The sequence below is a fragment of the Bombus pyrosoma genome, linkage group LG1, assembly GCF_014825855.1.
Source record: "Bombus pyrosoma isolate SC7728 linkage group LG1, ASM1482585v1, whole genome shotgun sequence".
NCBI lineage: Eukaryota > Metazoa > Arthropoda > Insecta > Hymenoptera > Apidae > Bombus > Bombus pyrosoma.
In genome coordinates this window covers 15,193,732-15,217,905 of record NC_057770.1, presented here as the reverse complement: position 1 = coordinate 15,217,905, position 24,174 = coordinate 15,193,732, and the positions used below count along the sequence as shown (strand labels likewise).

The following is a 24,174-nucleotide window of genomic DNA, read 5'->3' as shown; positions in this document are numbered from 1 at the left end:
TTTCTATGTAATTTTTCTAAAGTTTCGAACTCTTCAAACAACCCATACATTCTTCCTCGAAACGAGAAGGCTCGGCAAGGCTCATTAAGTCAACGAACTGGTACATTATACGGGAAGCAACACCGAAAAGTAAGCTACTCGTTAAATTCTCGTTACATTAATCCGGAGCTCGGTATCGCGAAAGAAATCGGCGACATCGTGGCGATATCTCGGTGGTGGGTTTCCTTTAGGCCACATCGTCCGGCGAAGAGAACGAAGAACATTTCCGAGGCAGAGCTGGACGCGAAACGGCATGTCCATTGGCCGATTAACAAGCCAGCGTATAGCACCGCGGGGGATCCACTTGCTGGCCCCAGAACGCTGCATCGCCTTTCAAATATCCCCTGACTTATGGGCGTAACGCGCCACGGAGCAAACTTTTACACGGTCACTGCGCCGATAACCACCGCCAACGCCATATTCCCTTCGCTCTTCCTGTCTTCTTCGTCGCGAATCAACAACACCACCAGAGATTATCTGTCATTCGCACTGATCGCGTTTCATATTCCAGCGACGTTGAGCATCGTGATGAATATAAAAGGAATGAAATCTTACAAATCAAAGTGACAAATATTTTTATTTCCTGTCTATTCGAGCGTTTTTCATGGTCTTTAGTCTTGACATCTATTTCCATTAATTTGAATTTCTAATATCAATATCAAATAAAATAATTAATAAAATAAATTAAAAATTAAGATCAATGGAGATTCTAATATTAATATTAATTAATTTATTTTAACAATTTATTCCATTCGTTTTCATTCTCGAATTGCATTTTTTTAGAATAATGCTCGCTTGGCTGCTACGACTTTTCAACGTTATAATTAGACTGCGGATTTATCTACTAGATATTATAAAAAGCATTATGATCTGGATATCTTACATGTTTGTCATGTTATGTGCATTTTGTGCAACTTTGTGCTTTCCTGTAAATATTAGGTTGTCTTTCGTTTTATAAGGAAATAATAGACGCACAAACAAAATGATAGAAATACAGGGTGGTTGGTAACTGGTGGTACGAGCGGAAAGGGGGTGATTCTACGCGAAAAAAGAAGTCGAAAATGTAGAGTAAAAATTTTTCGTTTGAGGCTTTGTTTTCGAGAAAATCGACTTTGAATTTTCGCTCGGTACGCGTGCACTTTATCACGCCTGGGCTGGCATAATCGGACATCTAATTATTGGGCCATATTTTTTCGAAGGAAATGTAACGTCATGGATAACGAAATGGATGATACCTAATTCAATAAAATAACATAAAACAGAAATTGTTCGTCTATTATCGCCTTATGAAACGAAAGAAACTTTTCCGACGACCTAATACATAAAAATCCGGAATCTACATGTAATGAAGAATTTATAAACATATAGATAAATTCTTTTCGCATCTTTAGCTTGCAACCGTAACACGAAACTCGTGCAGAGCGCAATGTATCCAAAAGAAACCGCCACATAAAATACACTTTCGCAAACGGCCACAACAATAATCTCGAAATTGTTATATCCAAGCGAACAGCGAGGAGGATTAATGAATCGAGAAATGCTCCCAGTACACTCGACTAATATTGCAAAGTACATGTTCGATTCTATGTACGCTTAATGTTGACAAACGATCGGAACACGGGATGGAACGTAGGAAGGAGGAAGCATATAGGCCATTTAAGACGAACGCGACTCTCGGTGCATCGTTCGGTCAAAAGGGACGACTTTGATGAATCAAGTCCCTGCTTTCTTTGACGATAATTCGAACGCAACAGCATGAAAGATACGAGTGTAATATTGCGTAATTAATAACGCCGTATTCCTGAGCGCGGGGTTCCGAAGCATTTAACTTTTAAATTAATTGTGCGCGAGTTGGCGCGCGCGCGCGTGTTTCTCCATCGCTCGCTCACATACGCGCGCGCCGCGTGCTTTTCCGCAGTTAATAAGCGAACGGAATAAGCTCTGGCGTCCCGCTAATGAGAATCAGCCCTAACGGACGGACAGTTTGTAGGCATAACGTCGACCAGCGCACCTGCTCGATCGGCCGTTTAGAAATTGAATTCGTTGTTGATCGTTTGTCCATGGAGGACCTATTAGTGAAAGGAAGTCGAGACTGCAAGCGTGGTTCACTAGGATTCAGCAACGAAGAAACAGCATTGCTGAAACGCGGGGAATGTCTCTGACACAGACGGATTACTTCACGTTGAAATAATATGGTGGGGACGATTATCCGGCTAGATTTTCTGCTATTAAATCAATTAAATGGCCGTAACGAGCTACCGTTTTCTTTCTACTAATCGTTTCTTCTAGTCGATCGTCCGTTCGGGTTATCGATTATCATGGTTGGTCGTTTTATCGATATCATACGTCGTCACGAGTTATACGACTTGCTTTCCAATTGAAACAATGTGTTGATCAAATCGACCAGAAATGCGACATTTATACCAAATGTTCGAGGGGCGTCGCTTATGCCTATTTTAGTACGCCGTATTGAAAATAATTTATTTCCGGGAAGAAACATTTCACGAATCACTGTTGACGTATTAGAAAATTATGAATCCTCAGTTGTTATGGCAGTAGAAATGAACGCGACGTTGTCCAATTGAAACATTTGGAGCAAATGCGGAGAAATCCCAATATTCAACAAACTGAGTAATTCGCTTTTTAAAATACGTAGATGCAATTTTATTATGTTATCTGAATTTGATTTGGGAAAAATGAATCTCTCCACTTTTATGTGATTAATACTGTCTATTGAAATAAATTAACGCTATACACATACTATCAATGTCTCTATTACCAAAGCAGAGCGCGATATATTTTGAAAACTGTAAGATACACAACACATTAAACGTATAAAAGCAATGAAGCAGTCGCTTTCTCTTCTTAGTTTGAAAATAACGATAATCCAACATCTTACCGGTGATTCCTCTACCAGAGATCATTGCTTGATACGATTTGTTGAAGTTCGTTCGAGCACAATTTGTGGGACATGCACTTATTATCAGAGTCATTCATGAGGAGGCAGTTCATTTTAAATTCGAGACAATAATAATCGTAAGTGGTCAATGATACCGTGAAAGGTATCAAGATTCGTTTACAGAACATACATCATACGGCCGATTGAGTTCGCCGAAACGGAGTGTATGATAATTATTTTCCAAGAAACTTCAGCTGCTCGTTCACGGTTAATGACGTTTCAACGCCGAGCGGACGAATCGAGAAGCGTAGGTGGCCTCCGGAAGGAAGTTGATCGTCATTCGTCTTTACGAGCATACATACGATTAAGTACGGTCGAGTACATCAATCTTTTCAGGGTCACACATACGAATGACCCAAACTTCGAGGAAGTTGATTAATTCTCGCGTATTCGTTGAAAGGGGATCCCTTCCAAGTTGACTAGCCGTTCAAACAAAAATTGATACCTAGACACCTTTATATATATCTAGATAGTAGACAGCCCTAATTGCTAGCTTTCAAACATTTTCCACCCATTCGACTTCCATTGTAAACTGCACATTGCATATCCATTGTCTATGTATCAGACGTCTGTTCAATTCGAGAAATATCGAATCGAATCTTTTTCTGAACTTTATTTTTCACATTTTCGATATTTTTTGGTATTATGCGTGCTCTATTTTGAAATAGTGAATGATGTACGTATGAGAGTGCTAGAAATTTTGCTGGGGATTTTTAACGTCAATACGAATCCTGTATTCATGAATTTTATCCTTATTTTGGTATAGTCATAAACGTTTAAATAAATTATTCTATCGATTACCTATACTATTTTTTTTATTAATTATATTACAAATTTGAAATTACTATCGAAGATATTTCTTTTACCTTCTAGGTTTTTGATGGAAGAGTCATCTGAGATAATAGAAATCCATTAAATTCAAAGAATTCTCTCTTAAACTCTGAGGAACACATAGCGATTCCAATCGTTTTATCTTCATCGTAAATTGATAAAAGGACCAATTCATAAAAGATTCGAATGGAAATAATACATTTACGTAGACGAGGGCATGTTGACCCCTCCACGGTCAGTGAAACGAACAAATCATAGCACGAGGAAGCGTTTAAGCGACGAATGCGGGCCGGAAGTGGACCTGTCGTCGATGCAAACGACACGATGAACGCCTCTTCTCTTGTCTGGTTCGAGTGTACGCGCGTTTGCTTCGGTGACGGGTGTAGGTGTATTATATGATTCCCGTTGAAAAGAGGGAAGAAAGAGGGCAGGGGAAGTTACAAGCATATACGTGGGTGGTCCGCCTCGTGTCTCGGATTCTTCTGGCACGAGGGTATTCCCTTAAACTGAGGAGACACGTGGCACCGTTTACAGATTCGGTAAATTATTAAGCAGATTTTCTGTCTGGTCGCTACCATTTTTCCCCTTGACATCTGTATTATCGAGAAATCGAACAGGCTACACGTATATTGAAAAATCTGCTCATTCAAACATATTATTAAATAATGTAGTTTTTTCGTAACTTTAAAAAATAAAAGTGTGTGCTGTACTCTGTTTTTATTAACTTTCTCAATGACAAGTTTAAATTGGCAAGCTGTAATTGAAAATGAAAGATTCACCAAGATATAATTTTTCTCTTTGAAGAAGAATATTTCAATTTTGATAAATTTATTTATGAACTTTATAAATTCTCCAGTATAAAATTTAAACGTATTTTAAACTTTAAAAAATAAAAGTGTGTGCTGTATTCTGCTTTTATTAACTTTCTCAATGACAAGTTTAAATTGACAAGCTTTAATTGAAAATGAAAAAATAATTTTAAATAATTTAAAAAATAAAAGTGTGTGCTGTACTCTACTGTTATTAACTTTTTCACTGACAAGTTTAAATTGGCAAACTTTAATTGAAAATGAAAGATTCGCCAAGATACGATTTTTCTCTTTGAAGAAGAATATTTCAATTCTGATAAATTTATTTATGAACATTATAAATTCTTCAGTATAAAATTTAAACACAGGTTAAACTTTAAAAAATAAAAGTGTGTGCTGTACTTTACTGTTATTAACTTTTTCAATAACAAGTTTAAATTGGCAAGCTTTAATTGAAAATGAAAGATTCACGAAGATACGATTTTTCTCTTCGAAGAAGAATATTTCAATTCTGATAAATTTATTTATGAACATTATAAATTCTCCAGTATAAAATTTAAACGCAGTGTCAATTTTTTATAATATGCAGCGTTTCTACCATAATTATAATATCTGTAAATTTTATAACATCTTTTAACGAAGGCAAGTTTTCATTAATTGGTAATTAATTACTTGTCACTCTTGAAAGTCCGCGAAGAGATAATAAAATGCATATAAGAAATAGAAATGATGTATAATCAACGTCAGCCAGCGAATAATATCGGATTCTATGAGTTGCCTTTGATACGTGTCATCCGTGGATATTATTTATATTTCGCTTAATGCTCCTTGACCGACGCGGCGTCACGCTAATCACAGCACGCACGCTATACACATCTATATTATTATTGACAATATAATAAAGAAGTCAGTCATGGATAACGAACGACACCATTACGCGGAAGATCGGAATATTTATTGAAGGAAGAGTAGCAACCGGTCTGGTGACTGGTCTTGCTGAGTAGAGGGAGTAGAAGAGGAGTCGAGTCAAAAATGTAGGGTAGTTGAGAGTATCCAGCAGTTTCATTACGTGATGTTACGTGTTGCGTGCAGTTATTGTTAACGAGATTGAGGAAATTGTTATACGGAGAAAAACAACCGGGGGAGATACAGTAATCGATGCCATCCTCATTGCACGCGACCGTCTGTACAACAATAAAATATAATAATAACAAAAGAAATGCTATTAGAATAACTTGCTATTTTTCCTAAAAAGAAACATATGCATGGCAATTTATAAGCTTGATGGATAGACATATTAATCATATAATTAAAGATTGGATTTAACTCTATGATTTCAAAATTTGTATATGTCGGAGATGAAAGAACATCGGGGCCTTCCCTTTGGAATTTTTGGGAAAATCCCCAATACTTTAGTCCAGACTTTTTATTATAGCTGTACTTAAATAATAAAACTTAGAAGTGGTTGTTTATGATTTAATCCGATTATGTTTGCCCGAGATTTGTGACAGTGGGCTTGGGCTCGAGATGATACAACTCTAAACTTAAGTCGCTAAATGTAGCCACGGTCGCGAGATGGACGTTTTTGCCTAAAAGAGGTATGACGAAGTTGTATAATGTTGTTCTCCTTAAAAATATAGTTGACCCAAGGGGTACAGAGAGGTACATAGAAAGCACATAAATTCAGTTTTGACTTGGAGGTTGGACAAGTTAGCGCATTTGCTATCCTGTTGACCGTTATTGAACGTAAGATTATTGAGCATCTCGAGTATCTAATCGTCAAATTCCGTAATAATCATATTATCACCTTGTGTATTTATTATTATATTCATTGAGTGACTAAGTAATCATTGTTTAGTGAGAACTTATTATTATGTAGTGAAATTGTTTATTGATAGTGAACTTTTGTACCATTAACTCTCATCTATATGATATACTAAAAAAGATGGCTAATCCAAATGAAGGTTCGTTAAACGCCCCTAACTGCAACGCTAACTCGACATATATACACGAATAATGAATACAAAAGTCAAAGTGACAGAGCGAGCAATATTTTAATTGTTTCAAGCAATGTAGTTATGCATTAGTTGCAACTTCATTTCTGACATGCACGCGTTGTTATCTCAAATGAGAGGCACAGGTCCAACGTACAACTAATTTCACATGAACTTTGACGCGCGTATCAAGACATTAGAATCAGAAGATTGCGCAAGTAACGCCGTGAACGTGGACGCACAGTGTGCGTCCTGGAGGGAGACGAATTACTTAATAGGAAGCATGGTGGAGGCGCGCACGAACGGATACGTGTGCTTTATGGCGTACACACGTAAGAAGACACGATGGGGCCACCCGCGATAGCGGTGCCGAAAAACCGGCCGATGTTCCTTCCGTACGACTATAATTTATCCTGGAATGACTGACTGGTCGTTAGAACCAGAAGAGGATACCACGGGGGAGACAAAATAGAAGAAGACGCGCGTTTGTGATCGACTTCTCCATTCTTTCGTACAATCATTACTAGGATCTTCGCTTTAAACATTTTTGCGGAATTTTATAAGTGTGCTGTTTAACACATAGCTCGGTTAATGGGCTACTTTAGCAATTTATCAATCTTGCGACCTCTTTTCGATCATTTTCAAAATTTAATAACGTTTCCTCAATGTTAGACGATGTTGTACGTTTGAGAGAAATATGAAAAAGTCATTGTTCTTGTTCCAATTTGATCGGAAAATTTTGTTTAAAACATTTGTTCCGTTTTTTCCTGTTCGCAAATAAAAAATTGAAATTCTAAAGCTTCTAAACTTGTATAATAAATTATATCTAGTGATAAAAAAAAATGGATGATATTTTTGAAAACATATACCTTGTAGTTAATCTTTCTACTTGTTGAAAAGATAACAAAGTCGGAACATAAAAATTCGTGGAACGTAGCACGTTCAATTTTTATTAGAAACTGCTCTTTCTACATGTTGAACTCTTCAAGCTTTTTATATCTTCATGGAACAAAATATTTGTTATTCCAAGTGCATTAAGAACGAAGAATTCTTTGGAAACAAGCGCACATACGCTATTGTTCTCACCCCGCGACTGGTTGCCTATTATTTTCCCGGCAATTCAGAATCGTTACAAAAAGCCTCGGCAAGATAACGAGAAAAACGAGCATCGCAATAAACTGACGGATGTATTTTAATGCGGTCGTTTAACGTACACCTGTCCCCGTGTTGTTCCGACAATCGAATAAAATTCTTACCGCGAGTTTCTTTCACGTATGTCGCGCAGATATCGCGAGAGGCTTGGTCGGTCGTTAAACGTATTTACCGAAACCCATTAAAAACGCGTCGCAATTAATGTTATCTTGGTCACCGTAATTCTTAGTGTTGTAGCTCGCGGCGTACGGCGCACAAGCGCTAACGTTATACGCTAATCGGTAGAACGTATTATCTGATTAAAGGTACTTTATAGTTAATTACTTTATCAAACTCTTAAGTAGGATTGCGTTCTCCCGAGTCATTCCAGGCGTTGCCTCTCACGATCGACAAAAGGCCGTGTTTCAATTATGGCCTTTGCCTACCGTGCATTGAGATATTAAATGAAATCCATAAATTCATAGACACGTCTCGATTAATCACGCTGGCCACACGAGACCGTGGAAAGTTAATTACACCGACGTTGAACCGAGCCACGACGCGACGCATAAGCGCGCGCGATTACTTCGCGATTATCTAATACGAATTATCTGCGGTACGATGCCGCGATGCGTGGCTTACACGATCGTCAAATTAATTATCATGTCCGTCTCGGTGCGGTGCTCAACGTCCGTGAAGCTCGTTAGAGTTTAAGGACTACACGGCGAGATAAGAGAAATTCGTGAAAAATGCGAAACGCCTAGACACGTTTCGCGGCGAGCCGCGGCGACGACTAGCTCGTTTGCTCGCTTGTAAAGAACTAACCAGATGGTCGTTATATTTTTACGCTAGTCCATAATCGTGCGCAGTCACATTTTGCGGAAGGCAATAAAATAATACGCGCATAAACGACTGTGGAAAATTTATTCATCGTTTCTCTCAGCCGAGATCATTTTCCATTCCGACGAATCGTATTACGATTTTAAATTATAAGTCACGCGACTCTATATTTATGAACTAATTTTGAAAAAAATATAATAAGTATGAAGAGTAATTTAAAAAAAAAAATACTAATTATGAATACTAATTTGAAAAAAGTATAATAAGTATGAATACTAATTTGGAAAGCAAGGAAGAATACGCAGGGAAGTAAAGGAATACGTACTATGAAATTTCATTAGCACTGTACGCAATGAAGCACGTCTTTTACGATTATATTGGTATCTGAAAAAATAATCTGGAAATATATAGAATTATAGAAACTATGAGTGATATTTGATATTTCGATATATTACGCGTAATATATTCCTAAATTATCTACAAGTGTTCGAATGCTTGAGCCTGCGTGCATATGATTTATATCAAATTTCTTCTTTTTTGGTGCAGTTAATAATTGACAGAACAAAATTTAATGATTGAAAGTTTCACAAAAACGACATTTTATATACAGCAATTTAATAGAAAAACTTTTTCACCAATTTCTTGTTATATTCTGATTAAAAGGACGAAGCTACCGTTCTATCTTTGGAATCTTTACCTTCCATCATGGATAAAGCTCAAAGAAAATCCAATAAAACGGAGCGTTTAGCGGGAAAATAAAAGGAGCAAGAGCACCCTGGTGAACGCTTATTAACATCTCCGGAGGGGGCGCGTCCGGATGGATCCACCCTGACGGTTTATTCGCTGAAGCCCCCGAACCCAACCCTCGGTGAACCAACGTAGGCCCTCGATATTAATTACCAATTCGTCCCCGTTACCCTCGAAATAACAGCAGCGCTCAGGGCGACTAATCACTCGATGCATAGTACCAAGCAGAGAGAATGGTCCGCGAGTTCGAGCTGGGAACGTTTAACGGATATCTGACGAGTTCATTAATAACCCTCGGTAGGTAGGTGGATGGATATAGCTCTTCAGGTATTCACGTGCTTAATTGATTCTCTTACGTAATTACCGCGAACCCTTTTCTCTCTTTCGGCTCTTGCGTAGCTATACGAACGAGTTCTCTACGGGCTCAGCCATTATTTCGGCATTTCGCGCAGAATATTCTAACTTGGACGATTACTTAGGAAACTTTCGGCAATTGTTTATTGGTAATACCTAATAATTAAATTTTTATGCAAGTTTATATCTTTATGGACACAATTAAAGAAATAAAGCTTGAATATAAATTCATTTTACATCTCGAATATTATAATTAATACTATATTTTGCATATTTTCTATATTTTGATATATTATGTGCAATTTGCGCATTTTTTGTCGTTTTAATTTCATATGGATACATAAAAATCCGTAGTCTAGTTATGCTGTGGGCTGTACTCTCTTCGTGGTACGTCGGTAGACCTCTCTTTCTTGTATCTCATTCGTTCAAATCTTTCTCTCAATGATCGCGTTTACGATTTTCAGCCGCGTGAAGGATGCAGACAACAGAATGTAAAATGTCGGACATTATAAAGATACTTCGGTACGCAAAATATGCGTCGTGTAGAAGTTTCGTCATGCGTAACAATCTGACTCAAGAATGTGTTTAATTAAGTGCTACCTTCGAGAACATATTTGGAAGAACATGAGGTATTCTGAGCTTGCAAATACGTACGTGAAGACCCAGATATACTAAAATTACACAATTTATCACTTTTCCTAGAAATATTTTATGAATATACAGGGTGGTTGGTAACTGGTGGTACAAGCGGAAAGGGGGCGATTCTACGCGAAAAAAGAAGTCGAAAATATAGAATAAAAATTTTTCGTTTGAGGCTTTGTTTTCGAGAAAATCGACTTTGAATTTTCGCTCGATACTTACTGGCTTAACTCCGCTTGACTTTTATTTATGGAACCATATTAAATCAATTGTCTATTCTGAAGAAATCGAAAGTTGCGAGCAACTGAAAGAAAAGATTATTGTAGCCTTTCATACTTTAAAACAATCGAATGCGTTAGAAAGTGTTCATAGAAATTTAATTAGGAGAGCAGAACTATGTGTTCGGCAGAATGGGCAACATTTTCAGCAATTTTTGTAATAATAAACTTTATGATTACTTCATATTATTTCATTATGTGTTCCTAATCTTCCGTTTACGGCAAAAACAAACATAAACTGCGATAACATCCATTGAGACAACGATCTACGGTGAGATCCGTTATAACGAGACGTGATAAAGTGCACGCGTACCGAGCGAAAATTCAAAGTCGATTTTCTCGAAAGCAAAGCCTCAAACGAAAAATTTTTATTCTACATTTTCGACTTCTTTTTTCGCGTAGAATCACCCCCTTTCCGCTTGCACCACCAGTTACCAACCACCCTGTATAACGATACATTTTTGGGTATTTGAATGATTTTTTCTAAAATATAGAAGTTAATTTATATATATTAATTATACGATATTTCTTATATATATTTCTTCATACATTTTTCACAATATTTTAATAGCTTTGACAATATTTTATTTAGATCATGGATAACTGTAATGATAGGGCTTGTGAAAAGTAATTAATTTATAAGCTCTATAAAATCAATGCTGGCTTATTGTCCTATCAACTACAACTTACAGAAGAACTCGCAAGTTCGTTTAGGTTATTTTCTCTCATGTCAACAAGGGTTAAGACGATTGAAAGATGAGACAGCTAAATGCAAATATCGCAGCTCGAGGCATGCAACCCCTACGTAAACTCGAGTGATTCGACTGGCGAGAAAAAAGGGTACACCCTCTTGCCGAGTATGTTTGGAATTCGATTGACATCGAACAGCGCGGCACCAGCGAAGGGTTGTTTTAATGAATTTATACGATCGAAGGGGAATGTCCCCTATAAGGCAACCGAAAAACTGACTAGGGTACTGGTTGACAGGTCAGAAGATCACAGGACTTGAAATTCTATCGACACGTTGTTTCAAAGGTCGTCGCGAAGGAATTTTACAGTCACGCTCGATTAGAGATTATTAAAGTTACCCCCGTAGATGGAACTTTCGTTCTAGTACTGTGTTCTACTACTTATAGCTGTAAGTGTATGCGTCACTTTCCTATTGTATATGCTAGTATAATATGCTTGTATTACGCTACACAACATATATTAAAAATGATGTGTCTTTCTTATCGAAAATCCTATCTATCTTAATCGCCGATAAAAATCGCTTTAAAATCAAAATCGTCGAAAGGATGACGGCCGAGCAACAAGTTCCATCGTGTACGTGAAAAGGAATTCAATACAAGTTTCAGTAGTCAGCGCCGCTACGAATCGATGTAACGAAGACAAGCTGTCAAAGGGTGTAATGGAAAGCGAGTTACCAGAACGTTCAACCCAAAGTGATGAAATGTAACGACGTTAGGGCAAATAAAAAATTGATCAACGCTATAACCGGGTTAGGCGCCCTGGAATATAGCGCAGGTCGATGATCGACCTTTCGACGAACTAGTAGAATATACCACCGTGATACATATCGCTTGCGGGCATAAATATCCAGTTGTCTTTACGTAACCCTGAGATGTTTGCGTGATTGCCGAAGAGGCTGAAAATTAACAAGTGTTCGATAACAGGCTGCCATAATTTCGGACGTAAGCTCAGGTAGTTCGCCTCACTGCTGTCACTGCCACGTCGTCGAATGAATCGTTTCATTATTTTGTGGATTGTTTCACTCGACGAATCTTGATAATTGAATCGCATAGTCGAAAATTAAAAATGTATCAGGATCGAACGATCGACAGCTCGTGTGGTAGATTGGTAGATTCCTGTGCCTGGATAATATAAACGCCATCGTCAATTAAGTTTTTCCAACGTACAAAAATTACATTATTCGTAATAAGTTCCTTACAGCTTTCCTAACCAGCGCTCCAAGGTAGTTAATTATGTCCAACTGGAAACCCTAGCATTATCGCCACTCATGCGCCGGTCTATTACATTTTTTCCTCGTGAGAATAAGTGGAGCGAAACTGAGCTAATTTGTCCTGACCGGGGTACAACAATTTTCTCACGTTTTACGACAAACTCGCGATGATAAATGGCCGGAGAAATGAATGGATACACCGGTGTTTCGTGTCGTGTTTTTGCGGGACAACAGGGTACCCTCGAATCGCTTGAGACTTGTTTCGCCGTTTATCGTAACATCGGTTTCCCATAACAAAGAATCCTTACGTCTCACCGAATCGACCCGTTGTTCCATTCACTTCGGCTCAACATTGATTCCACTGACGCCACTGGTTCGACAGAAGCATCATTTAGGTAAGAATACTATACTGTTGCGAAATCAGTTCTCTTTTTCTTACATGATCCTCTTATACAATTTTATGCTTGGAATATTCGTCTCGAATATATCTGTACGATTCGAGATCACTGTGTATGTGTGCGTTTCTTTCTATTTAATTAACATTCTGCACTCCTCTTGCACGATAATTTATCAACTAATAATATTAGTGAATTGTTACAAGTTATAGGTCAGAGTCATCTACTCGACAATGTTGCAATTTTACACGAAATAGGATAATTAGCTGACCTGTAATTTGTGTATAACTTACTCGAAGGTCTGTTCAAAATTTCACAGAATATTTTAGCGTATAGGATTGTAAAGTTCAAAGGACGCGTCAATTTCACGAATTATCGAGCTCAAAGATACGATGGAAGGAAGACAGTGGAATGGTAGGGGGGTCATATCCGTCTGGCGGAGTAGAGAGATTAGTAAATCCACATTATTAGCTTTAATGAGCCGAGACGCCGACCGCCTTCTTGCCTACGGCGAGATGCCGGCAAGGTGTGTGGCGAAAGTCGGCTGCAGGGTGGCCTGTTCCAACTCTAAATACGTCCCTGAATGTTACTAATAGATCAATGATCAACTGATCGACGTATCGCCAAATTTCTCCATTAATTAATACCTTAGAATTCTGCTTCTCCGCACGAATCATTTCACCTTTAGGTCGTACGCTATTGCCCATCATCGTATTTTGGCATCTTTGTCCACGTACAATTACATTATTCGAATGTGAACAAATTAACGACGAATTAATGAATTGTAACGGGAGCAGCCCTTGAACAGCAGACCGTAAATTTGTATTCCTTATTAAAATATATAGCGATAATGTTATTTACTATTTAAGCGTCACCGCTTGTGATAATGCGTTTGTGTGACCGTCAGAAGTTTTAGGTCGTCCGAAAAGTTTCTTTCGTTTTACAAGGAAATAGTCGATGCATCATATTTTCCGTTTTATATTATTTTATCGAATTACGTATGATTCATTTTGTTCTATCAAAATAAAGATCACAACGTTCCACAGATTAGGTTTCATAAAAGACGTGTTTGTAAAAGAAAGACGCTTCTCGGGCAACCTAATACAAGAACAACCTCTTCCTTATCTCTCTAACTTATAATTCGGACGTTGAAGAATTCGAAGTTAGTATTCTATACTTTTTCCATTTTACAAGAAAAATTTCACAAAAAATTATCGTATTTTGAAATAAAATGATGAAATGGCGAAAAATTACAATATTAAGTTACACTATAGTTCTAGTAAAATAACTACCAGAACCAGAACTATTCTATTCCCCAGCATAATTCATCTAAACAAAGTTCTACCATACTATTATCTTATTTTTATCTCACGCGTACTATCCTTTTCTACTGATCCAATCTTTTTCCTAAACCGTGAGTGAGCCAGAGAATCTGATACATCGTAACTTTCTACTTCGTGGTCTAGCCCACGCGTACGAGATATACGATTCCTGGATAACGTTCATTTTCTTCAAATATTCTCGTGTATCTACTTTTTATTCTGACCTATACTTCTGTTACAACATAACGCAGGATGTTCGAAATGCAAAACGTGGGCTACAGTCGTATCCAGCACGAATATCATTAAAGTGTGATTAATTGCACCTGTCGGATGACTGATATTAAATTTCGTTGGTTAGCATCGAGGCGACGATTTTGTCGAAATAACTAAGGAACATCGTAGATCCGCGGTGCTGGAACGAAAAACTTTTCGCTAAACTACTGCGTGGGCGAAATGCATTCAGAGTCGGGTTGCAATAAAGTAATAAGCCTCTATAAATAGCGGCATGAAGCCGCATGGAAGGAACACCATAGAGGGAACCGTGGAAGCATGGATGAAGGAGCTTGACCGCGAAAGTCAAGAACATAATCATAGACTGTGATCAGCCGAGTTCCTCTCCTTCCACTCGTCCTTCCTTCTCCTTCTCCTTCTTCCTACCGTTGTGTTTCTGTCATTCTTTTTTACGGCCTTGCCGAGCGTGATGATTGTTTGCTGAATTAATCCGATGCTTCATTCATATGCATTCGTTCAAATTTCATGGCTTTTTCTTTTTATATAGGTCAAACATTTGGAGTTTCTCGGATTTTATAATTGATCATGGTAATAAATAGAATGCGAATTTTCATGCAAATTTCGATTTTTATGAGTACTGATGAAGAAACTGAAAGCGGAATTTGTTTTCACCCTGTAAATTTTATTACAGGTGTTTTTGTATATTCGCGTGTATTATTTATTTGTATCTATTTTTGTATTTTTATTCTATTCGTATCTATATTTATATTCGTTAACTTGTCTGTTGAAATATAGATATTATGTACTTCACCTGTAATATTTCATTATTTCCATTGTGATTAACTGCATATTAAGGTATTTAGCTTGTTACTCTTGACCCTGCTATAATATTATTTATTTGAAAATAATAGCCACGAATAACGAAGATGATTTATGATTCGATGAAATTGCAATGAGTCAAACTAGCTTCGACATTTACACATCGCCGTTAACAATTATAACGAGGCGAACAACGAAACGTCATGCGTGTTCCACAATTAGCGACGAAGGGAGACAGGTGAAGCACGTCGAAACGCCCCTTCGATGTACACGTGAACCTGGCTTAATATTTCTCCTCCTCTTCCGTCACCATTATCGGTCGATCATCCTGTCCACCGATCGCAGAGTCTTCATCTACCATGAGAAACACGTCGGGTACTGCACTCGTTTGTACGACTTTACGCGGTCTGGCGCCTCGTTGAGATAAATCTGACCTCGCGACAAATTTTCCCCTATGATTTATATACCCACGTTGGAAATAAAAAAGAAGGAACTTCTACTCTGGACGAGTAATCTTGCATCATACAATATCTTCGCAATGAGCTCCATTCTCCTGTACTTTGCTCCGTTTCGTGTGTAATTTAACGTCGTTAACCGACTGTCGTTTTAAGCGAGTTGCCACTTTCTTAACCGAGAACAGTTGCAGTTAGGTCTGACCGTCGACGTTCGTATCCACTGACGGATCGTTTAAAGACGGCGAACCTCGTAATCCTGCCGCTCGTGCAACGATAAAAAATCTCTTTCTCTCTCTTTTCTCGTCCCAAGACGATCGACTTGGTCGATACCCTGGTACCTTTGGCCGTAGCAATAATTATCGAGTCCGAAACTGACAAGTAAAACTGCTTCTCGAAAAACGGCCGACGCGGCGGCTCCTTCCGCCGTTGAAAAACATTCGATACCGAAGAGATCCGTAACCGGGGGTTCAAGGAAGTCTCCAATGACAAAGGCCACTTTACGGCCAGGCCTCTCTTTCCACTCTGTAACGTAACGAGTCTTCTTCAAGTACGCTCTTCGTGTTCCTCTTCGTGGTCGGGGGCTACTCTCTCTAACGACCAGGTACGAAGATATCGTGCTCGATAATGGTTACTTTGGACCCCGACCTTATATAACCTGTTGTCCGAGGTGAGGGTCCACCACAACGACGCACGCGTACCAACCTGCGACGGTTCTTTTTATCCCCGTGAAACGAGAGACTATCCCTCTGTCGCTCCCGCCATCGACTCTCCGCGTTCAGCTCGGTCACGGTGAACGGGTTTCCTCTGTCCGCTTCAGGAAAATCGAGACGCGACAACCGATCGGTAGGGCACGTTTCTAATCCTTCTCGGTAGCATCGCGCCAACAAAAACAGTATACATTGGCTCGCAAAGATATTTGGACGCTTATCATAGCAAACTGTGATGTTCATATTGTATGCGGTACATGAAACGTTTTGAAAATTCATTGAAACTCTGTAGATGAAACGGGATTGCCATGATTAAGTTCTAGACGGATTTAAAAATGTATAGAGAAATTGTAACAACGTATTTATTGCAGATATATACTTAGTAAAAATTAGCACACAGCGTGAATAGTTGGCCATCTTCAACGTATGATATGTGTTAAATACGGTCCTACTGAATGGCTAATTTCCTGTTTGATAATTTCTCGTTATGCGATAGAAATTCATAACAAAACGATATGAACTCAAGGTATATAAAAATATGAATATGAGGATAAATAAATAAATAAAAATGTCTTTCGTGCAAATCATTTTATAGATAGTGAATTGTGCATATATGAATTGAAGGGATCCCTGCTGTAAATTCCTTAAGTACCATACGCGTTTAGATTCAACCGGCGAATATAAAACGTTGTTATGTTCTGCACGGGCATACGGCAGGCATTTAATTGAAATAAAATCAAGCCGAGCGTAATCCCAAGATAGTTGAAAAGATTCCTTCTGGGACGTCGTTGAATCCACATTCCGTGTGTCTCGGTCGGAGCTGATAGAGCGATTTTGTCCGGTGCTCGGTTCAAGTATAGGCTGTCCGTCGACTTAACCGAATGAAACCAGTCCACCGGCTGACAGTGCAAACAGACCCACAATTTTCTCAATGACCCTGGTACTTAACCAAAGTAACCGTTGGCAATAAAGGACCGCGAGCTGGCGATTAAGCGAAGTATCACCCCCGGGGGTCTTCTTCGTAGTCACTCTTCGGGTAGTAGGCCGGGTGAATTTGTGTGCAACGATGAATTTCGATCGTCAGCGAGGGAAAGCGGTGAAACGACGATGATTGCCCGATAAATAATATGTAGGTATTCATTCTGCGTTATGGACGTCGTGTCGTCCAAGCCTCTCGTGCGCGTGAATTAGCTCGCAACGATTACTAACGCGAATACTTGATCGCTTTCGCTTGAAAAACCACGTTACGCCAACGTACGATTATACAGGATAATGTACAAGCCGAGTCTAACGACATCCTCAAGCGAAATTTAGCTCTAACGAACGATCGTTAATTTCGTATGTAACGCGATTGAAAACACTTTGACCCAGCGATCGCAGGCGTAATTTCAACAAACCGGTTCTATCGGAGAAAGAGAAAGCGTCCATTAAAAGCGAGGGAAACAATTCAGCTTGAATAGAAGGGAAAAACCAAGTAAAAAAGGCCGGATAAAAATAGCATCGTATGAGGCTACGATATCAATAAACGCCGATACCAATTTTATGAATGATCCAACCGGTTTATTGCGGTCGACGCGCGAGAAGGAATACCACTAGACTCCGGTTAATGTTTAGTTCTCGGGATGCCATGCATGCAACGAGGAGAAACCAGATAAATTTTCTACGGGCCAGCTGACTTTTTTGCAGATCTTCATTCATGTCATTATCGTCCGTCTGCGCTATTAATAGTGCGCATAGGTGGCGCGGAATTATACACAAAATAACTGGTTTAACGTCATTGTACGTGCATAAATTATTACCTGACGGAAAACAGGTTCCACACGCGACGGGCTCGACGTCAGAGAAACAACGAATAAATACATGCGCGACATTCTATCCATATACAACGAGACGAATCAATTGCGGGTAATAACAGTAGGAGATGCAGATCGGTAAGCAACGGTAAGCTTCAATTACGTTCTCCTGTTCTATCGAGCGTTTTCGAACTGGCGATACAAACCTAAACGGAGCAAATCTATGTATATGAAAAGTCAAGTCGAAGATGTAGAGTTTGGACAGTTTTTGGAAGAGACACTTTGGCACATTCATTTTTTAATAAATGGATGTTAAAGATTTATGAAGTACATTTGTACTTGGCTGTATTTATTTTATAAACGGTATAAATATTTCTGCTGGATTATTATAGTAAAATAATTTGGTTACTATAATCTCGAAATTTAACACCGATTCTTACTTGTGCAGTATATCTTTTATATATCACGAGGAGAGAGTAGCTGAAAGAGAAAATTCTTCCATTTGAACGTTTAAAAAAAGAAATGGGTGTCATTCGCAACAATCGTTTCATTAATTAAAGAACAAAAATTCTTGAGTAAAACATATTTCTGTTTCATTGTTCGCCTCTTACTATCCAATGTAAGAGCAGCAGAAGATAATAAAAGTAGGGGAGAAGTGCTATGAAGTTGTCTTTAGAGTCCATTTTTGACAATGTCATAGGTATTTAAAGAAAAGGTCCGTTAATAGAAGGTACACTTATTGGCCTTTGATAAATATATATCATAAACTTGTCAATACTAATAGAAAATAATCAAATTTTAGAGTTTTACATAAGTTGGAAATGTCCCTTTTACGACTAGGTAATTTTGAATGGGACGTTACACGGTATAAAGGACACACATGAATGAAAATAATCTTATCAAGTATTACAATTACAATCCTAAACCTTGGTATTATAAAACAAAGCTTCTTGAATTATAAAGTAAAAATTGTTACAAAATTTGTGTCTCACAAACTAAGTTCAACGTAAGAACATCCACGAGTGGTAAATATAATTTTGTAAGTGGTAAAACATTTAAGTAATAAAATAAAGATAGTCCTATTCGAGATTGTTATGTTATTTCATTCAAGACTATAAATAAACATATTATAAAATAATCTGAAGGCAAAGAAAATAATCAGTCAAACTTACCTCTTAAATTTTAACGTTTCAATTGAATATAGGCACTTTTAAAAACACAATTCTTAGTACATAACATTATATAAATAAAAATATATTTACAAAACGACACGGGAAACCAAAGAAAATTTTATTTTTACGTCCGAGAGATATCAACCGCGGGCTACTATTTTGAATTTAAATTTGAATCAAATAACCAGATACTAGGCATAAAGAGAAAAATAATTTGTACACGTAATGCGTTTAAAATTTTGGCAATATGACTTATCTTCCAAACGAGCTGGCTGCTGAAGCGAGCAAAACTCTCATAGAAAGAAAACTAAAAAGAAAACGCCGCACTGACCTCACTAAAGAAATAAAATAGTCAAACTCGAAGATGGTATCCCGCTGGGGTTAGCCATCCACATTATTTATTTCATTATTATTATTTAGCAGTTAAGTTAGAAAAATTTAGCAAATGTCCAAATTAAATAAAATATCAATAAATATAATATAAATAAATTAAATAAATAAAATTTACCAAATTAAATAATAAAAAAAGAATGGCTTATCCCATTCAAAACCTGTCGCTTTCATAGCATCACTCTCATACCGCAGTGACATCTATTAAGTGTACACACACACAGCGAATTTTCAACATGAGTTCACCCGAAAATAAAGCTTTCTGTGACAAAATGACATGTTATTTATATTTTCAGTTAAATTTCTCACGTAAATTTGGTCCTTTTGAAATTGCGTCACTAGTAAGAAAGAGGTCCTGCGCACGAAAGGAATTCGCGAATAGAAATATCGTGCGGAACGCATCAGGCAAAATTGAACGTTAAGCTTTTCTTATCGGTGCATTTAATACATTTACACCCGGCGACATTCCAACGATTCTTCGACTTGGAAGGAGAGAAACCTTCTCTTCAAACCTCCTCTTAACTCGCGTGCCCGCTTTGACACGCCGGATCCCGACTTTTCTCGCGCTGCAAGATTCAATTAGAGATCCAGCTCTTAACTAGGATCATCATAGCCGTGCTATCTAAATCGTATCGCGACCGTTGTTTCGAGTAATTATATCCACGGTGGTAAAGAAGCAATGAAAATGTTAGCCTAATTAGACGCAACTACTATTGTTACCAGTCACGGAAACACGGATTGACTACTGTAATCCGTTTATCTAATTTCTGCCTGTTGGGCGGTCTCTTTCATTACACGAGCAATTTTGATCTCGCTTGCCGATATATAAAGCGTTTCTTTGTTAGCTTTAGCATGTCTTTCTCTATGTGAATGGATTCAGTGTGCAAAGTTAATTAAAAGGAAAGTTGTTGCGTATACGTATGACTCGTGTAATCTTAACTCGGTGTTATAGCTACATTTGTCTTCATTTAACTTCTACCTTTGCCTTCGTTTACCTTCTAGTTTATCGTTATACCGTGCAGTTGCCATTTTATAAATCCATATCTGCGAAATGATCGACGAATTTCGAGTATAACATGTTCAACGCGATAAACAACGTCGTGTAATTTGAAGTTTCATGAAACGTCCTTTTATTTTCTTTTTAACGCGATATTTGCTCATGCATTATACCACAAATTCGGAATTACTTCACATTTGTAAGACATTAATGGTAATTTCTTTTCTTTCAATCAATTTTTTGGGGAAAATTTTTCGCAGGTAACAAAATTCCGAACCGACTTTTTCAAATTCTTCAATTCTATGAAACACGCACGATGAATCCAAATTTTCAACTTTCGCAATGTACAAACGTACGGAGGCTAATAATTATGGAAGATGTAAAAATTATCGTACTTTGAATAAAATGGAAGTTATACTTTGTTCGTGGTTGGAAGATGAACTAGTGGAAAGAATGCAAATCTAATTGATCCACATCCTGATGGAATCATTTTCCGTGGCACTAGTCTTTAAAATAATGTTTGTATTTTTCAGTACTGTAGTATCGTGAAAAAAGGGCCTAAGTAGAGATCGATCAAATCATAAAAACACTATCGTCACCTAAGAAGGTCACCTAGTTGTTGCGGAGCATGGGCGTAGTGAGATCAGAAAAAAAGGAAACGAACGCTAGAGGAGGACGATTTTGGGTTCAAGGAGCGTTGAGGTGCGAGAGTTGTTTGAGATAGAGTGTGATTTTTGTATTTAGTTCCAGTTAAACAACCATTTTATGTCTAATTAATATCTGTATAGTCAATTTATTGCAAATAAATTGTAAATAGTCGGGGAAAAATTTATACCTAAATTTACCCGATACTATCATAGCTTTAGCCATCTTTTTACGCATAATGTCTTCGCTCGTATGTCTGCTAACTTTATCCGATACTTTGATAAAGCGCTACGGTTAATCAACACGAGTGGCTGCGACACGCGTTTTGCTTAAAGTTAACGCGTCGATCGGCAATCAATTTCTCCACCACCGAGACACTGCACACGTACTTACATGCATACGTAGCAGCATATGGTTGCTCACGCACGTGTACACTGTCAACTTGATTAGGCAGATTCGCCAAACTCTCGGCTGAGTAATAGCGGGAGTCATTAGATCGCGACGAAGCTTGGCATTCCTGACTCCACGCCGCGTAATAAAGCGGCACGTCTACGCACACGCGTGCAACGTATTACGCTCGCCTGTATACCAGCGTTTGCTCGCGCGCGCACGCGTCACCACGGAGCGTTTAATCAGGGCGTTCCTTCGGAATCCTCGCGAGCACCAGTGGAATCCCGCGAGAACTACGCTCACAATCTTCGTGTCGTATACGTTCGTTCAATTCTCTACGATATAGAAACGCACGTACCGTGCTTCTGCGTGATAAACGTAAAGCTTCTCTTAGATCAGTTACGTTTACTGATTGTCGAATGCTTATCGGTAAATGACGAACGTTTAGAAAGAAGAAAAAATTGGATGAGTTGCTGCAATTTGTAGTTTGGATCTACACGTTATGAGTGTTGACCATGGAAGGTTTGTAAAAGGATTTGATGATTTACTCATCGTCGATGTGATTGAACATAAAGTTCAGAAGAAATCAACTTGTTCTGTAGGTCTGACGGGTTTTAGAAGTATGAAACTGGAAGTAACATCACGTTACCTGCTAGTTATCTTACATCAGGAGACTTTTTATCGATGAACTGTAGGTTGATTTGGGTAAAAATTAAAGTTGATCTTGTGACAATGAGCAATTAGTCATTTTGAACGAGGAAAACGTCAAAACAATAGTACAAGGTATTTTGTTTAAAAATGATGACCTCTATAAACTAAAGATTACCTGCTATAAACGTGACGTCCCAGTGAAGAAATAGTTGAAACTTGATTTTAACCTTAGCTTGCTTTGAAATCTGAAAGAATATTTTACTCCGAGTAAAACGACAAGTTCGCATTAATAAAGTGTTTCAAACTGTATGGATCGAAGCAATTCGAAACGAAGTAACATGACGAATGAAGACTAGTATAAAAACTTAAAAGAATATTTCAAATCGAGTAAATAGTAGGTTCACGCTGTTAGACAGTCGTTTCAAGTTGGTTGAATTCAAACGACTTGCAATTCAGTTAACTTTGACTAATCTGAACGATGCTTAAGCGAGAGAGGCTGACTCGTGTCCCGGGTAAACCTCGTTAGTTATGATGGATAATATACCGAGTTAATGACGTTACAATGTCTGCAAACAATCTTCGCAACACCTGCGAAGCGGTCGTCGATCGCGTTTCGCGGATGAAACCGTCTGTAATCAATTAAACACGTGGACGATAAACGGAGCGGGGAAGAAAAAACGATAGCCTGTCACGAGGAATTACGCGATACCCTGTGATTAATGACGCTACTGTATCGATGATATCCGATGCGGGATTAGAGGGTGGCCCTCCAGGTGACTTGAGGGTCCTTGATCGGTTTCAATCAACTTCGAGATAGATGAAACAACGTACAGCGAAATGCACCAAGAAAACGCATAAAACTTATACGCATTTAAAGTTATAATATCGTTTAAATCGATCATTTCATTGCGAGACAATTCGACGATTTAGAAAAATAATTGTTGAATGCACAATGCTTGTACACCATCGAAACATTCATCTTCTTCCTTTGACATAGCTTTTCTAACTGCATCGACACTGGAGTTACCACTTGAAGTGATTACTAGGACAGTAAATAGCTCGCTTCAAACATAATCATTCAACGTGAGATATATGTATTACATGTATTATAGCTGTACTTAAATAATAAAGCTTAGAAGTAGTTGTTTATGATTTAATCCGATTGTGTTTGCCCGAGATTAATGACAGTAGGCTTGGACTCGAAGTGACACATCTGGTCGCTAAACGTAGCCAAGGTCACGGGATGGACGTTTTTATCTAACAGAGGTATGAAGTAGTTGTATAGCTCTTCTTAAAGATATAGTTGACCCGAGGGGTACAGAGAGGTACAAAAAAAGAGTATATGAGTTCCACTTGGACTGAGACGAGTTAGTTGAGTTCCACCTGTACTGTGGGCAAGTAAGTTGAGTTACACTTGGATTGTGGGCCAGTAAGCTCAGTTCGACTTAGACTTTGGAAGAAAACGCATTTGCTATCCCGTTGACCGTGGATTCCTTGTTGAACCTAAGATCATCGTCATTAGCATTTCGAGTATCTAATCGCCACGGTTACTTGTCAAATCTGTAATAACCATATTGTATAATAACAATGATGGCTAATCCAAATGAAAATTTGTTAAACGCCCCT

The 24,174-nt window shown here is 38.2% G+C and overlaps 1 protein-coding gene across 5 annotated transcripts in view; it reads left to right on the top strand.

Annotated features, from left to right (window-relative positions):
- LOC122572320 (segmentation polarity homeobox protein engrailed-like) overlaps nt 1–24,174 on the top strand; it is a 102,995-nt gene that overhangs the window by 12,453 nt on the left and 66,368 nt on the right. The window contains exons 2-3 of one of the 5 annotated variants that reach the window (XR_006318458.1): nt 9,267–9,481; nt 10,169–10,464. The exons of 3 other annotated variants lie outside the window; for them this stretch is intronic. The gene's annotated coding sequence lies outside the window, so the exon portion shown is untranslated. Of the gene's footprint in view, nt 1–9,266; nt 9,648–10,168; nt 10,465–24,174 lie in introns of those variants that run through there. One more of the 5 variants, XR_006318451.1, reaches the window with a different exon arrangement.